Consider the following 18,463-nt stretch of genomic DNA (forward strand, 5'->3'; position numbering starts at 1 on the left):
ATATGTGGGCTTTCTGGAGCTATGTAATAACCGACCATTGTCATATTATTAATGCAAAAATGAGTTCAGGTGCGCGATCAGCATCCAGACATTGCACCCGGCATTGAGGCGACCACGTCTTCCTCGACTCCAACCACCGTACATCAAAACACCGACCAAAACGTTGGGCCTCACCAACAACACCCAAATGGTGTCGCTCGGCAGCGAGGCCGGATCTTCCTTGACTCTATCTACCAACGGTACCGACAGGCCCGTCGATGAGGGGGAGCGGAATGAGCGACCGCACAGGGCCTCCAAAATCGAGGGGCCCCCATCATAGAAAAAACCAGTATATAAAGATGTGTTTCGTTGGCTCACTTGATCGCTGAAAAACCAGTACGTACAGGTACAGGAAAAAACCAGTACATACTTGGCTCCCTGGAACGCTAGAGGTCCATTTTTGATGAACTTTTTTCAAAGTCGACGAACTTTTTTTTCAAATTTGATGAACTTCTTTCAAATTTGATGAACTTTTTTCAAATCCGATGAACTTTTTTCAAATTCGATGAACTTTTATCAAATCTGATGAACTTTTTTTCAATTCTGGTGAACTTTTTTAAAATTCGATGAACAATTTTCAAAACCGATGAACTTTTTCAAAGTCAATGAACTTTTTTTTTTGAATTTGATGAAATTTTTTCAAATCCGATGAACTTTTTTTAGAATTCGATGAACTTTTTTCAAATCTGATGAACTTTTTTTTCAATTTTGGTGAACTTTTTTCAAAACCGATGAACTTTTTTCAATTTTAATGATTTTTTTAAAATTCCCTGAACTTTTTGTCAAAATCGATGAACTATTTTTCTAAAAACTGTAGTACATACTGTAGTAAACCGGTTAGGTTTTTCTAAGAAAATCAGTACCAAATGTAGCAGTTTTTGGCGAGAGAATGAAAATGATCGAGCTGGGACCAGCGATCGAGCGGGAGCCAACGAAGGGAAGCGAAGAGGGAGCGATGGTGTAATGGGCCGGCCTAGAAGGAGGCGCGCGCGGGCGCCACGATCGCTTGCTGGCGCTGAAGGCGCTATCGAGGAGGACTCAGCCCTGGACTGGAGGTTTAGGATTCAGAAAAAGATACAGATCGTTCAATTCCAAGAGATTGGAACCGAACAGGCAGCAAACTGGGCAACTAGCGTCTCGCGAGTCGCGATTAGCGATGCCCTAGCAATTGTGCCGCCGTAGTTCAGTTGGCTCCGATCCGATCCGGACCATCCGGCGATCCCATCTTCCATCCGCTGAACGCTGATCATCTAGTCATCTGACTGAAGACGCAACAGTCAACAGGGACGCCCCCTGTGTTTTAATCTTCAAGACCAAGGTTATTTTTCCAACTTATTTTCTTGTATTCAAACGATCTACACATTTAGTCATCTAGTTGTTACTATGTGAAACTAATTACATTCTGTTTGATCACTTGTAATTTTGTTAGGTTTTGTTCTTGGATCTTCATCATGTCTACTAGAATTAGGAAGCATGCTTCTGGTTCTTCAAAGCGTAAGAAGAAACAAAGACTAGATCGTGAGGCTCGATCTCAAACAGGTTCCCTCGGTTTGTATTTCATGAGAGAACCCCGACTTGATTCAAAAAATCAAACTGTGGATGTTAATGTAGATGATGGTCATGATGACAATGACACAGAGGTTGAGGCTCATGATGCAGAAATTGATGATGGTATTGCCGAAGAAGCGGGTGATGATAATGTTGCCGATGGGGGTGATGATGTTGATACTGCCAATGAAGGTGATAATGCCAATACCACCGATGATGATAATATTGCTGATGACATCAAATATCCTTTTCCATTTGACATATTTGATCCAAGAAATTGGGATGCACTTGATCCTAAAATGATAGATGTTTTGGTGCAAAAGGGTCCTAAAAGAGACTCATCTATTCAGCATGGTAAAAAGGACAAATTGTCTAGAAGGTTTTCTACAGTATCATATACTAGAGTTCTCTCAAATGGGGAAAAGTGTGACAGAGAATGGCTTGTGTACAGCAAAGATCTTGACAAGGTATTTTGTTTTTGCTGCAAATTATTAAGAAAAGGGCTCGTGAGAGGGCAGTTAGCAAATGAAGGTTTCAGTGACTGTGCTCATCTTGGTCATAGACTTAAAGAGCATGAAACTAGTAGAGAACATGTCATAAATATGACTACATGGTATGACTTGCGCCTTATGTTGGAGAAGAATCAAACAATTGACAAAGTTGCTCAGCGAGAACTTGAGAAGGAAAAGGAACATTGGAGAAAAGTTTTTCTTAGAATCCTCTTGATTGTTAAATTTCTTGCAGAACACAATATAGCATTCCGTGGTAGTAATAGTAAGTTGTACCAAGACAGCAATGGAAATTTCTTAGGGCTTGTTCAAATGTTGGCTGAATTTGACCCAGTTATAAAAGAGCATGTTGACCGCATCACGAATGATAAAATTCCTGATCATTATCTTGGTCCCTCCATACAGAATGAGTTAATCAATTTGCTCGCTGCTGCAATCAAGTCGAAAATTATTGAGAAGGTAAAAGAAGCAAAGTACTTCTTAGTTATACTTGACTGTACTCCTGATGCAAGCCACCAAGAACAAATGTCTTTGATAATTAGGTATGTTGATGCATCTCCAGATTCTTATTGCATTGAAGAATCCTTCTTAGGTTTTTTGGATGTGAATGATACCACCGGGCAAGGATTGTTTGATGTTTTACAGAAGGAATTGAAGAGTCTTGACCTTGATGTAGACAATGTGAGAGGTCAGGGATATGATAATGGGTCGAATATGAAAGGAAAAAATAAAGGAGTACAAAACAAATTATTGGAAATAAACCGAAGAGCCTTTTATTCAGCTTGTGGTTGCCATAGTCTGAATTTGGCACTATGTGATATGGCAAAGTCTTGTCGTAAAGCAACGGATTTTTTTGGAGTTATCCAGCGTATCTATACAATATTTGCTAATTCTACTAAGAGATGGCAAATTCTGAAAGATAACATACCAGGATTGACTCTCAAGTCATTATCATCTACTCGTTGGGAGAGTCGTGTTGATAGTGTTCGGGCTATAAGGTTTCAGCTACCGGAAATAAGGGAGGCCTTACTGCAAGTGGCTGAAAGTGATAAAGATTCTTCGACACAAAGTGAAGCTCAATCATTGGCGGAGAATGAACTTGGTGGCTTTGATTTTTTTTAGTATCAATTATCATCTGGTATGAAATATTATCCGCTGTTAATTTGATTAGCAAAGAGTTACAGTCAAAGGATATGCTTATTGATATTGCAATTGAATCTGTAAAAGGCTTGCTTTCCTTTTTCAAAAAGTATAGAGAAACTGGCTTTTCAAAAGCATTGGAAGTTGCCAAAAAAAATTGCAGTTGAGATGGATATTCATCCAGAGTTCCGCACCAAGCGTAAAATCAAAAGGAAAAAACAATTTGATGAGGGTGAAGATGATGCATCTATCGACTCACAATCTGCATAGGAGTCATTTAGGGTCAATTATTTTATACGTGTTGTTGATCAAGCTATAACTTCACTTACCATTAGATTTGAACAATATGAGGGGTATGAAAAGATATTTGGTTTCTTGTTTACTTCAGATAGGCTGCGATCACTAGATGACAAGAGTTTGATGGCTGCTTGTGTTAATCTTGAAGATGCACTTAAGAGTGGAGAACATACAGATATTGATGGAGTTGAATTGTGTGTGAGCTAATTTTCATCCAGGATTTACTTCATAAATCAATGGGTCCTCTTGACATTCTGAATTATTTGAAGAAGCGCTCCGCAATCTATCCTAATGCTGTTATTGCAAACAGAATTTTGTTGACCATTCCTGTAATGGTTGCATCTGCTGAAAGGAGTTTTTCTAAACTCAAGTTGTTGAAGTCCTACTTGCGTTCTACTATGACACAAGAAAGACTTAATGGATTGGCGACAATAGCACTTGAAAATGATGTCTTGGAGAAGATAAAGTATGAAGATATGATTGAAGATTTTATTTCAAGAAATACCAGACGGATGCTTCTTTTTGGTAGAACATTAGGTTACTGGTTAGTTTATTGCTTTCCTATCCCTTTACCTTTCCAGCTTTAATATTTGATATATGCCTAAATAAGGTACAGATAAACTGATTTGAACTTATATAATAAAGTAAGAGTATGCTTTGCGAATGTTAGTTCTTTTGTTATGTGAATTGATCAAAATTTGGGCCACATTTTGGTTTTCGCCCGGGGCCCCGAATTTCTGGAGACGGGCCTGGGTACCGATCCGACAACAATATGGAAAGCAAGTTAGCGCGCTTATTTGATAGGAAACTGGGCTGCTTATTTTTACAGTCCTTTCCGGAATCAGATGCTGATATCGAAACATGATAGTCATGGATCAAGATTTCTCACTTTTCCGCCTCAAGAACATGTGACTTGAGAAACAATGTGTTTTCCCCTTGCTCTCAGGATACAGGGTACAACAGTCCTTGTGTTCACCGTTCAAGAAATGTATCAACTGAAAATCCTCAATCCCAAAGCATACAAATGCAGCTCCACAAGTAGAATGCAACGGAGATCGACGTTCACAGGTTATTGATCCTCCCATCTGCATTTTGACTTTGTGTAGTAATAGTACTCCCTCCGTCCCATAATGTAAGACGTTTTTTGTCACTAGTGTAGTGCTAAAAAGTGTCTTACATTATGGGACGGAGGGAGTACATCTTATTCATGTTTCGATAAAGGGTGGAAATACATCTTATTCATATGTGCTGATGTGCAGCAGCAGCTTCTTCTCGAAATTTTGGATCATTTGAATGGTAGCTCACCATCTAGTAAATCGGTTGATTCAGGTGCCTTGTGTCGTTTACCGCCAGAATGGAGCATCTTCTGTAGCTCATTCCACACACAAATTCATCGTATGCCTTGCAGTGGAGTTCATCAGCCAGCCAAATTGCTCCCACCATGGATTTAACACGTGACCCCTTAGTATACACCCCAAATTGGTTAAATAGTGCACGGTAGAAGATTCGTCCCAGGGAACGAAAGAAAATGAGAAGGAAGAAATCATATACACAAAGCTTCAGAAATCAGGATAGCTCTTGTAGCAAGTTCGCTATACAGGTGGCTATAAGCTCATGTATAATAGATCTTGCTCACATCTCATTCATCATGCGGCTGTGTCAGTATGCTCTAGTGCCCAACTTATCAATCCCTCCCAGTGTTTGTTATTAGTCTAGGCAGAGTGTATTTTGCTGTTGAGCTAAGCAATTCAGATTGGTCAAATTTTTGTATCACATGGTGTGCAAGTAGTATCACAGCTCATGACGACAGCAATTCACCTGCGACATTTGCACTAAAACCTACTCCCTCCGCCCATAATGTAAGGCATTTTTTGACCTACACTAGTGTCAAGAAACGTCTTACGTTATGGGATGGAGGGAGTAGTAATTTAGATACAAAGAAGCAATTCACCAAATTCAGACACAAAGAAGCAGTTTAGTAAACTGAATTTAGACCACTTAGTAAACTGCGACATTTAGTAGTCTGTAGCTAACTCCCTCCTCCTCTCGCGTCCTCCTCTCACGCCGCCCCCCTCGCGGGGGACACGGGGGGATCCAACCTCCGCCGCCAGAGACTCGTCCAGTGCCCGTCCTCCCCTCCGCCGCCGCAGGTGGTCGGCGCCGGGCTAAGCCCGTGCGTGCGACGTGGTGGCGGAGGGCCTCTCCCCTCTCCCCCGGATCCATGGGTGGCGCGGGCGCCTATATCCGCGGAGGTGCGGCCCCCACTTCAGCCCACGGCGGCGTGGCCTCCCAGTGGTGGTGCCTGTGGTGGTGCCGGTGGGAATCGGCCGGCTGCACATGGGGCGCCGGTGGCCGGGGCGGCGACCCCATGGCTGGGTGGTGGCGCGCCTGTTGGTCCGACCGGTTCCGGCCCGTCCCAGATCGGTGTCTACCGGAGGCGCGGGGGGAAGGTGTCGGCCCCGCGTGGCTGGCGATCTGGACGCGGTGGTGCCGGTGGATCTTCGCTGGCCTGCCTGAGATCTAGGGGTATCATCGTCTCTGACTCGTTCTGCTCTGGTTCGTGCTCTTCGGTCCAGTGAGACTGTCGTCATCTCCCGGTGCTGGTTGCATGGATCTAGCGGCGGCGGCTAGATCCTTTTGGTCTAGTCTCCGACAGAGAAGGCAACGATCCGTGCACAAGAATCTGGATGGAGGTCTTCAAACAGATCTGGGTAAAAACCTGCTCTTGGCTAGATGCCAAAGCCGGCGGTGGCGGCACTCTGCGGTGTCGCTCCCTTGTTGAAGGCATCGCCGTGGAGAAGTTCTAGACCACTATCTGCTACCTCTGGGGGAAACCCTAGACCGATAGATCAGAAGACGACAACGCGCTTGTGCCGTTTCCCCCTTGGGGCGTCATTCTTGGAGGTGTACACGGGCTCGAGGGACCAGTGGACGACGTCTTTGGTGGAGCGGTGCTTCATCATACACATCAATGGTGACAGATCTCGATGGCATGGCGCCCTGGAGATTAGGCGTCTAATGTGCGATGATGAACTCACGCAGGAGGGTGACGCTGTCTGGCGTCGTGGTGGCATCGACGGCAGCTAGACCGGGCAAGGTAGATGCAGCAGTACAACTCTGAAGATGAATTGATGGCTGGTGGCGGTGGCAGCCTCTGAGTGTGCGCCGGACCGGTGGGTGCCCCATACCCGGCAAGCGTCCTGGTTGGGGCCTCAGGTCTTAGATGTTAGGTTTGGCTGTGAGGTCTGTTTGGTATTACACTACTAGGAAAATGCTTATACACAGTAGCATAGTAGTAGCGCTGGAAAATAGTAAACGCTGCTGCTATTTAGCAGTAGCGCTTTTCCTGGAAAGCGCTACTAGTAACTCCATAGTAGTAGCGCTGTGAAGCAGAAACGTGCTACTACTATGTAGGACCAGACGAGGCCACCGACGGTCGCCGTAGTTGTAGCGGTGTACAGAAAAAAAGCGCTACTACGAACAATTTAGTAGCAGCGCTCGGTTTTGATGCGCCACTACAGCTAGTGGGCCCCACTTAGTAGTAGCACTTTTCCTGGAAAGCGCTACTACTAAGTCCAATAGGAGCAGCGCTTTTTGCAAAGCAGCGCTACTGCTAGTCGCGGCTGGTGCCATCTTTTCCACCCCCTCCCCCTCCTCTCCCCCACTTTGTGCTCTCTCCCCCTCCTTTCCCCTCTCCCCTCTCCACTCTCTACTCTCCACCATTGTTTCTCTTCTTCTCTCTTCCTCCTACCTATCTTCTTTCCTCATTAATGGCACCCTCCTCCATAAATGGCCTCTCTCTTTCTCCTACACCTCTCTTCTCTCCCCCATTAATGCCCCCATCCACCATAACCCCTCTCCATTAGTTAGCTAGCTAGATTCACCTCTCCTCCCCAACAACTAGATCTAGCTAGCTATTTAGCCAACCACACGTGCTCTCTCGACCGTTCTCTCTCATCATCTAATTAACCGCGTGCTCTCGGTCTCTCTCGGGAGATATATATAGGTGAGTAAAAAGTTGTTCATTTCAAGAATGGGAATATGTGTGTGAATGAGAATATGTGTGTTTGGAATATATATATGGAGAGATTTGTGCTAGTGACATGCCCTCGAGTTGCTTATGTTTTGCCGAAATGTTGATTTATTTCCGTTTCGGTGAATTTCGAGCAAACTCATATGTCCTATTTTTAGGCAAGGTCATGCCAAAATTTTATATATATGACTTTGAAGCATGCATTATTTATTTCATAACCCTTTTGCTTGTTATATCGTGCAGTCGGTCATGAAGTTGAGTGGATGGAAGGTGGAGCGGTACATGCAATCCGCGGTGATGGACATGTATGCAAATAATCGGACTAGGATTAGTTGTCCGTGTGCAAGATGCAAGGAAGGAGTCCTTTTGGACCCTTTTGATCGTGGCACTTTGAAGGCGCACCTGCTGATGAATGGTTCCATGGATGGCTATACTCAGTGGATAAGTGAAGATGATGATGATGATGATGATGAGGACGTCCACATGGCAGGGAATAACGACATGGGGCTAGACGAAGAGATGACCGATCGACAAGAAGACGATGGCGTCGGACATGTCGGCGGGGAAGAGTCCGGAAATGATGACAGCGGCGGAGAAGATTCCGGACACGGCGATGAAGAGTCCGGACATGGCGGAGAAGAAGTGGCGGTCACGCCGCAGTCTTCGGCGCTACTAAGTGCAGTCGTGCAGGACTCTCATGTTCGAGACCTCCTTCGCAAGAGTACACCTAGCGAGAGAGATGTTTCCATAGAGGGGGCCAAGCTGGCGCAACTTGAAGTAGACTCGAGGAATCCATTGTTTGATGGTTGCGATCCCGAGGTGACCCGCTTGAGTTTCACACTCGATGAGCATTTGAAGTTTCTACATAATAAAGTTCTTCCCGCGGGAACCTATGTCCTACTAGTGTCGAGGAGTCCAAGAAAATCGTTTGCCCTTTTGATTTGCCGCACATTACGTACCACGCATGCATCAACGATTGCATCATTTATCGGGGGGAGCACGCAGGAAAAAACCAGTTGTCCAGTGTGCAATGCTTCTCGATACAAGAAGGCAGGAAAGAAAGCTCCTCAGAAAGTTGTATGGTACTTTCCGATCACTCCCCGTCTGCAGCGGTATTTCGTAGATCCTAAGGAAGCAAAGCTCATGCGCTGGCACGCGGAGAGGAAGAAGCCCGACGATGGAGATGATCCGAGGCTGAAACACCTCGTAGATGGTAGCCAGTGCAGAGCATTCAACGCCGTATATGGATTTGCTGCAGAAGATCCAAGGAACATCGTGCTTGGTGCGAGTACCGATGGCATGAATCCATTTGGAAACCAGAACACCAACCACAGCACATGACCTGTGTTTGTATGGATGTACAACAGAAGGAAATATGCCCTAGAGGCAATAATAAAGTTATTATTTATTTCCTTATTTCATGATAAATGTTTATTATTCATGCTAGAATTGTATTAACCGGATACTTGATACATGTGTGAATACATAGACAAAACAGAGTGTCACTAGTATGCCTCTACTTGACTAGCTCGTTGAATCAAAGATGGTTAGGTTTCCTAGCCATAGACATGAGTTGTCATTTTATTAACGGGATCACATCATTAGAGAATGATGTGATTGACTTGACCCATTCCGTTAGCTTAGCACTTGATCGTTTAGTATGGTGCTATTGCTTTCTTCATGACTTATACATGTTCCTATGACTATGAGATTATGCAACTCCCGTTTACCGGAGGAACACTTTGTGTGCTACCAAACGTCACAACGTATCTGGGTGATTATAAAGGTGCTCTACAGGTGTCTCCGAAGGTACTTGTTGAGTTGGCGTATTTCGAGATTAGGATTTGTCACTCCGATTGTCAAAAGAGGTATCTCTGGGCCCTCTCGGTAATGCACATCACTATAAGCCTTGCAAGCAATGTGGCTAATAAGTTAGTTGCGGGTTGATGCATTACGGAACGAGTAAAGAGACTTGCCGGTAACAAGGTTGAACTAGGTATCGAGATACCGACGATCGAATCTCGGGCAATTAACATACCGATGACAAAGGGAACAACATATGTTGTTATGCGGTTTGACCGATAAAGATCTTTGTAGAATATGTAGGAGCCAATATGAGCATCCAGGTTCCGCTATTTGTTATTTACCGGAGATGTGTCTCGGTCATGTCTACATAGTTCTTGAACCCGTAGGGTCCGCACGCTTAACGTTCGGTGATGATCGGTATTATGAGTTTATGTATTTTGATGTACCGAAGGTAGTTAGGAGTCCCGGATGAGATCGGGGACATGACGAGGAGTCTCGAAATGGTCGAGACGTAAATATCGATATATTGGACGACTATATTCGGACATCGGAAAGGCTCCGAGTGATTCGGGTATTTATCGAAGTACCGGAGAGTTACGGGAATTCGCCGGGGAGTATATGGGCCTTATTGGGCTTTAGGGGAAAGAGAGATGGGAGGCTGCGCCCCCCCCCCCCAAGGCCTAGTCCGAATTTGAGTAGGGGGAGGGGCGGCGCCCCCTCCTTCCTTCTCTTCTCTTTTTCCCTTTCCTTGACTCCTACTCCTACTACATGGAAGGGGGGAATCCTACTCCCGATGGGAGTAGGACTTCTCCAGGGCGCGCCATAGCTAGGCCGGCCCTCCCCCCTCCTCAATTCCTTTATATACATGGCCAGGGGGCACCCCATAGACACAACAATTGATCATTGATCTCTTAGCCGTGTGCGGTGCCCCCTTCCACCATATTCCACCTTGGTAATATCGTAGAGGTGCTTAGGCGAAGCTCTGCGTCGGTAGCTTCATCAACACCGTCATCACGCCGTCGTGCTTACGGAACTCTCCCGCAAAGCTCTGCTGGATCGGAGTTCGTGGGACGGCATCGAGCTGAACATGTGTTGAACTCGGAGGTGCCGTATGTTTGGTACTTGGATCGGTCGGATCGTGAAGACGTACGACTACATCAAACGCGTTGTCATAATGCTTCCACTTTCGGTCTACGAGGGTACGTAGACACACTCTCCCCTCTCATTGCTATGCATCACCATGATCTTGCGTGTGCGTAGGAAAATTTTGAAATTACTACGTTCCCCAACAGTGACATCCGAGCCAGGTTTATGCGTAGATTTTATATGCACGAGTAGAACACAAGTGAGTTGTGGGCGATACAAGTCATACTGCTTACCAGCATGTCATACTTTGGTTCAGCGGTATTGTTGAATGAAGTGGCCCGGACCGACATTACGCGTACGCTTACGCGAGACTGGTTCTACCGACGTGCTTTGCACACAGGTGGCTGGCGGGTGTCAGTTTCTCCAACTTTAGTTGAACCGAGTGTGACTACGCCCGGCCCTTGAGAAGGTTAAAACAGCACTAACTTGACGAACTATCGTTGTGGTTTTGATGCGTAGGTAAGAACGGTTCTTGCTCAGCCCGTAGCGGCCACGTAAAACTTGCAACAACAAAGTAGAGGACGTCTAACTTGTTTTTGCAGGGCATGTTGTGATGTGATATGGTCAAGGCATGATGCTATATTTTATTGTATGAGATGATCTTGTTTTGTAACCGAGTTATCGGCAACTGGCAGGAGCCATATAGTTGTCGCTTTATTGTATGCAATGCAATCGCCCTGTAATTGCTTTACTTTATCACTAAGCGGTAGCGATAGTCATAGAAGCAATAGTTGGCGAGACGACAACGATGCTACGATGGAGATCAAGGTGTCACGCTGGTGATGATGGTGATCATGACGGTGCTTCAGAGATGAAGATTACAAGAACAAGATGATGATGGCCATATCATATCACTTATATTGATTGCATGTGATGTTTATCCTTTATGCATCTTATTTTGCTTTGATTGATGGTAGCATTATAAGATGATCTCTCACTAAATTTCAAGATAAAAGTGTTCTCCCTGAGTATGCACCGTTGCCAAAGTTCGTCGTGCCGAAACACCACGTGATGATCGGGTGTGATAAGCTCTACGGTCATCCACAACGGGTGCAAGCCAGTTTTGCACACGCAGAATACTCGGGTTAAACTTGACGAGCCTAGCATATGCAGATATGGCCTCGGAACACTAAGACCGAAAGGTCGAGCGTGAATCATATAGTAGATATGATCAACATAGTGATGTTTACCATTGAAAACTACTCCATCTCACGTGATGATCGAACATGGTTTAGTTGATTTGGATCACGTGATCACTTAGATGATTAGAGAGATGTCTATGTAAGTGGGAGTTCTTAAGTAATATGATTAATTGAACTTTAATTTATCATGAACTTAGTCTTGATAGTATTTTGCAAATAATATTGTAGATCAATAGCTCGCGTTGTTGCTTCCCTATGTTTTATATGTGTTCCTAGAGAAAACTAAAGTTGAAAGATGACACTAGCAATGATGCGAACTGGGTCCGTGATCTGAGGTTTATCCTCATTGCTGCACAAAAGAATTATGTCTTTGATGCACCGCTAGGTGACAGACCTATTGCAAGAGCAGTTGCAGACGTTATGAACGTTTGGCTAGCTCAATATGATGACTACTTGATAGTTTAGTGCACCATGCTTAACGGCTTAGAATCGGGACTTCAAAGACGTTTTGAACGTCATGGACCATATGAGATGTTCCAGCAGTTGAATTTTATATTTCAAGCAAATACCCGAGTTGAGAGATATGAAGTCTCCAACAAGTTATATAGCTAAAAGATGGAGGAGAATAGCTCAAGAAGTGAGCATGTGCTTAGATTGTTTGGGTACTACAATCGCTTGAATCAAGTGGGAGTTAATCTTCCAGATAAGATAGTAATTGACAAAGTTCTCTAAGTCACTATCACCAAGTTACTAGAACTTTGTGATGATCTCTAATATGCAAGGGATGATGAAAAAAATTCCTAAGCTCTTCGCGATGCTAAAATCGGTGAAGGTAGAAATCAAGAAAAACATCAAGTGTTGATGGTTGACAAGACCACTAGTTTCAAGAAAAAGGGCAAAGGGAAGAAGGGGAACCTCAAGAAGAACGGCAAGCAAGTTGCTGCTCAAGTGAAGAAGCCCAAGTCTGGACCTAAGCGTGAGACTAAGTGCTTCTGCTGAAAAGGGACTGGTCACTGGAAGCGGAACTACCCCAAGTATTTGGTGGATAAGAAGGATGGCAAAGTGAACAAAGGTATATTTGATATACATGTTATTGATGTGTACTTTACTAGTGTTTATAGCAACCCCTCGGTATTTGATACTGGTTCAGTTGCTAAGAGTAGTAACTCGAAACGGGAGTTGCAGAATGAACAGAAACTTGTTAAGGGTGAAGTGACGATTTGTGTTGGAAGTAGTTTCAAGATTAATATGATCATCATCGCACACTCCCTATACTTTCGGGATTAGTGTTGAACCTAAATAAATGTTATTTGGTGTTTGCGTTGAGCATGAATATGATTTGATCATGTTTATTGCAATACGGTTGTTCATTTAAATTAGAGAATAATTGTTGTTCTATTTACATGAATTAAACCTTCTATGGTCATACACCCAATAAAAATGGTTCGTTGGATCTCGATCGTAGTGATACACATATTCATAATATTGAAGCCAAAAGATGCAAAGTTAATAATGATAGTGCAACTTATTTGAGGCACTGCGTTTAGGTCATATTGGTGTAAAGCGCATGAAGAAACTCCATGCTGATGGGCTTTTGGAATCACTTGATTATGAATCACTTGATACTTGCGAACCATGTCTCATGGGCAAGATGACTAAGACCCCGTTCTCCGGAACAATGGAGCGAGCAACTGACTTATTAGAAATAATACATACTGATGTATGCAGTCTGATGAGTGTTGAGGCTCGCGACAGATATCATTATTTTCTGACCTTCACAGATGATTTGAGCAGATATGGGTATATCTACTTGATGAAACACAAGTCTGAAACATTTGAAAAGTTCAAAGAATTTCAGAGTGAAGTGGAGAATCATCGTAACAAGAAAATAAAAGTTTCTACGATATGATCGCAGAGGTAAAATATTTGACTTACGAGTTTGGCCTTCAGTTAAAACAATGTGAAATAGTTTCACTGCTCACGCCAACTGGAACACCAAAGTATAATGGTGTGTCCAAACGTCATAACCACACTTTATTAGATATGGTGCGATCTATGATGTCTCTTACTGATTTGCCGCTATCATTTTGGGATTATGCATTAGAGACAGCTGCATTCATGTTAAATAGGCTACCATCTAAATCCATTGAGGCGACACCATATGAACTGTGGTTTGGCAAGAAACCTAAGCTGTCGTTTCTTAAAGTTTGGGGTTGCGTTGCTTTTGTGAAAAAGTTTCAGCCTGATAAGCTCGAACCCAAATCGGAGAAGTGCGTCTTCATAGGATACCCAAAAGAAACTGTTGGGTACACCTTCTATCACAGTTCCGAAGGCAACATCCTTGTTGCTAAGAATGGATCCTTTCTAGAGAAGGAGTTTCTCTCGAAAGAAGTGAGTGGGAGGAAAGTAGAAATTGATGAGGTAATTGTACCTTCTCTCGAATTGGAAAGTACTCCCTCCGTCCCATAATGTAAGACGTTTTTTGACACTACGCTAGTGTGAAAAAACGTCTTACATTATGGGACGGAGGGAGTAGCTCATCACTGAAATCAGTTCTAGTGATGCCTACACGAATTAGTGAGGAAGTTAATGATGATGATCATGAAACTTCAGATCAAGTTACTACAAAACTTCGTAGATCAACCAGAGCATGATCCGCACCAGAGTGGTACGGTTATCCTGTACTGGAAGTCATGTTACTAGACCATGATGAACTTACAAACTATGAGGAAGCGATGATGAGCCCAGATTCCGTAAAATTTTTTAAGGCCATGAAATCTGAGATGGGATCCATGTATGAGAACAAAGTATGGACTTTGGTTGACTTGCCCAATGATCGGCAAGCAATAGAGAATAAATGGATCTTCAAGAGGAAGACAGACGCTGATAGTAGTGTTACTATCTACAAAGCTCGAATTGTCACAAAAATGTTTTTGACAAGTTCAAGGTGTTGACTACGATGAGATTTTCTCACTTGTATCGATGCTTAAAAGTCTATCCGAATCATGTTAGCAATTGCCGCATTTTATGAAATCTGGCAAATGGATAACAAAACTGCATTCCTTAATGAATTTATTAAAGAAGAGTTGTATATGATGCAACCAGAAGGTTTTGTCAATCCTAAAGGTACTAACAAAATGTGCAAGCTCCAGCGTTCCATCTGTGGACTGGTGCAAGCATCTCGGAGTTGGAATATACACTTTGATAAGTTGATCGAAGCATATAGTTTTATACAGACTTGCGATGAAGCCTGTATTTACAACAAAGTGAGTGAGAGCACTACAGCCTTTCTGATATGTATATGTAAGTGACATATTGTTGATCGGAAATGATGTAGAATTTTTTCTGGAAAGCATAGAGGAGTGTTTGAAAGGAGTTTTTCAATGAAATACCTCGGTGAAGCTGCTTACATATTGGGCGTCAAGATCAATAGAGATAGATCAAGACGCTTGATAGGACTTTCACAAAGCACATACCTTGACAAAGTTTTGAAAAAGTTCAAAATGGATCAAGCAAAGAAAGGGTTCTTGCCTGTGTTACAAGGTGTGAAGTTGAGTAAGACTCAAAGCCCGACCACGACAGAGGATAGAGAGAGAATGAAAGTCATTCCCTATGCCTCAGCCATAGGTTCTATAAAGTATGCCATGCTATGTACCAGACCTATTGTATACCTTTCCCTGAGTTTGGCAAGGGAGTGCAATAGTGATCTAGGAGTAGATAAATGGACATTGGTCAAAATTATCCTTAGAGGAGTAAGGAAATAATTCTCGGTTATGGAGGTGATAAAGAGTTCGTCGTAAAGGGTTACGTTGATACAAGTTTTTACACTGATCCAGATGACTCTAAGTCTCAATCTGGATACATATTGAAAGTGAGAGCAATTAGCTAGAGTAGCTCCATACATAGCATTGTTGACATAGAATATTTGCAAAATACATACGGCTCTGAATGTGGCAGACCCGTTGACTAAACTTCTCTCACAAGCAAAATATGATCACACCTTAGTACTCTATGGGTGTTAATCACATAGCGATGTGAACTAGATTATTGACTCTAGTAAACCCTTTGGGTATTGGTCACATGACAATGTGAACTATGGGTGTTAATCACAAGGTGATGTGAACTATTGGCGTTAAAACACATGGCGATGTGAACTAGATTATTGACTCTAGTACAAGTGGGAGACTAAAGGAAATATGCGCTGGAAATAAATAATAAAGTTATTATTTATTTCCTTATTTCATGATAAATGTTTATTATTCATGCTAGAATTGTATTAACCGGAAACTTGATACATGCGTGAATACATAGACAAAACAGAGTGTCACTAGTATGCCTCCACTTGACTAGCTCGTTGAATCAAAGATGGTTAACTTTCCTACACATAGACATGAGTTGTCATTTGATTAACGGGATCATATCATTAGAGAATGATGTGATTGACTTGACCCATTCCGTTAGCTTAGCACTTGATCGTTTAGTATGTTGCTATTGCTTTCTTCATGACTTATACATGTTCCTATGACTATGAGATTATGCAACTCCCGTTTACCGGAGGAACACTTTGTGTTCTACCAAACGTCACAACGTAACTGGGTGATTATAAAGGTGCTCTACAGGTGTCTCCGAAGGTACTTGTTGAGTTGGCGTATTTCGAGATTAGGATTTGTCATTCCGATTGTGGAGAGGTATCTCTGGGCCCTCTCGGTAATGCACATCACTATAAGCCTTGCAAGCAATGTGATTAATGAGTTAGTTGCGGGATGATGCATTACGGAACGAGTAAAGAGACTTGCCGGTAACGAGATTGAACTAGGTATTGAGATATCGACGATCGAATCTCGGGCAAGTAACATACCGATGACAAAGGGAACAACATATGTTGTTATGCGGTTTGACCGACAAAGATCTTCGTAGAATATGTAGGATCCAATATGAGCATCCAGGTTCCGATATTGGTTATTGACCAGAGACGTGTCTCGGTCATGTCTACATAGTTCTCGAACCCGTAGGGTCCGCACGCTTAATGTTCGGTGACGATCGGTATTATGAGTTTATGTGTTTTGATGTACCGAAGGTAGTTCGGAGTCCCGGATGAGATCGGGGACATGACGAGGAGTCTCGAAATGGTCGAGACATAAAGATCGATATATTGGACGACTATATTCGGACATCGGAAAGGTTCCGAGTGATTCGGGTATTTATCGGAGTACCGGAGAGTTACGGGAATTCGCCGGGGAGTATATGGGCCTTATTGGGCTTTAGGTGAAAGAGAGATGGGAGGCTTTGCCCCCTCCCCCCCCCCCCACAAGGATTAGTCCGAATTTGACTAGGGGGAGGGGCGGCGCCCCCTCCTTCCTTCTCTTCTCTTTTCCCTTTCCTTGACTCCTACTCCTACTACATGGAAGGGGGGAATCCTACTCCCGGTGGGAGTAGGACTCCTCCAGGGCGCGCCATAGCTAGGTCCGCTCTCCCCCCTCCTCCACTCCTTTATATACATGGCCAGGGGGCACCCCATAGACACAACAATTGATCATTGATCTCTTAGCCGTGTGCGGTGCCCCCTTCCACCATATTCCACCTCGGTAATATCGTAGTGGTGCTTAGGCGAAGCCCTGCGTCGGTAGCTTCAACAACACCGTCATCACGCCATCGTGATGACGGAACTCTCCCGCAAAGCTCTGCTGGATCGAAGTTCGTGGGACGTCATCGAGCTGAACGTGTGCTGAACTCGGAGGTGCCGTATGTTCGGTACATGGATCGGTCAGATCATGAAGACGTACAACTACATCAACCGCGTTGTCATAACGCTTCCGCTTTCGGTCTACGAGGGTACGTAGACAAACTCTCCCCTCTCGTTGCTATGCATCACCATGATCTTGCATGTGCCTAGGAAATTTTTGAAATTACTACGTTCCCCAACAACAACCTCCCCCCATGGAAGTGCATGAAGACAGAGTACATACACATGAGCATGCTGATTCAAGGGCCGAAACAACCGGGAAATAGTATTTACCTGTATATGGGGCTTCTGCAAGAGGAGCTAGACACATTATGGAAAACATCGGCATGGACATGGGACGCCAACAAAGGAGAATATTTCCATATGAGAGCCGCGCTGATGACAACGGTGCACGATTATCTCGATTACGGGTACACCTCAGGCCAAGTGTGCCACAGATACTACGGATGCACGAGGTGCATGGATGATACAACGTCTTAGCAGCTTACATCAACGAAAGATGGCGGGTTCGGAAAAATCGTGTACATGGGGCATTCTAGATGGCTCGAGAAGGATGACCCGTGGAGAAAGCGTGGAGATCTATTCAATGGGTTGGTTGAGCTTCGAGGACCTCCACGTAAGAGGAGCGGCGCTGAAATCAACGAGCTATTGAGAAACTGGGAACAATGCCCCGCGCCAGGAAAGATCAAAAAGGATTCGGAGCCGCTGCTGAAGGTATGGAAAACGAGGTTTGTTTTCTGGGACTTGGAGTACTGGCCCAATCATGACACGCCTCATTGCCTTGATCCAATGCATATCACGAAGAATGTCCTCGAGAGCTTGCTTGGAACACTGATGAACATGCTGGAGAAGACCAAGGATGGGCCGAAGGCAAGGAAAGACTTGGAGATTTGAAGATCAGGAAAGATCTCCACCGTAAAAAGTTGATGGAGGAGATGGAGACGGAGACAGAGGAGGGGGAAAGGGGCAGAAAAGTCAACAAGAAGGAGGAGAATTATTGCCCCCCTTCTTGCTTCACCTTAAGTGCAAAGGAGATCGATCAATTCATCAAGTTCCTTAT

Source organism: Triticum dicoccoides, chromosome 4A, assembly GCF_002162155.2.
Source record: "Triticum dicoccoides isolate Atlit2015 ecotype Zavitan chromosome 4A, WEW_v2.0, whole genome shotgun sequence".
Taxonomy (NCBI): domain Eukaryota; kingdom Viridiplantae; phylum Streptophyta; class Magnoliopsida; order Poales; family Poaceae; genus Triticum; species Triticum dicoccoides.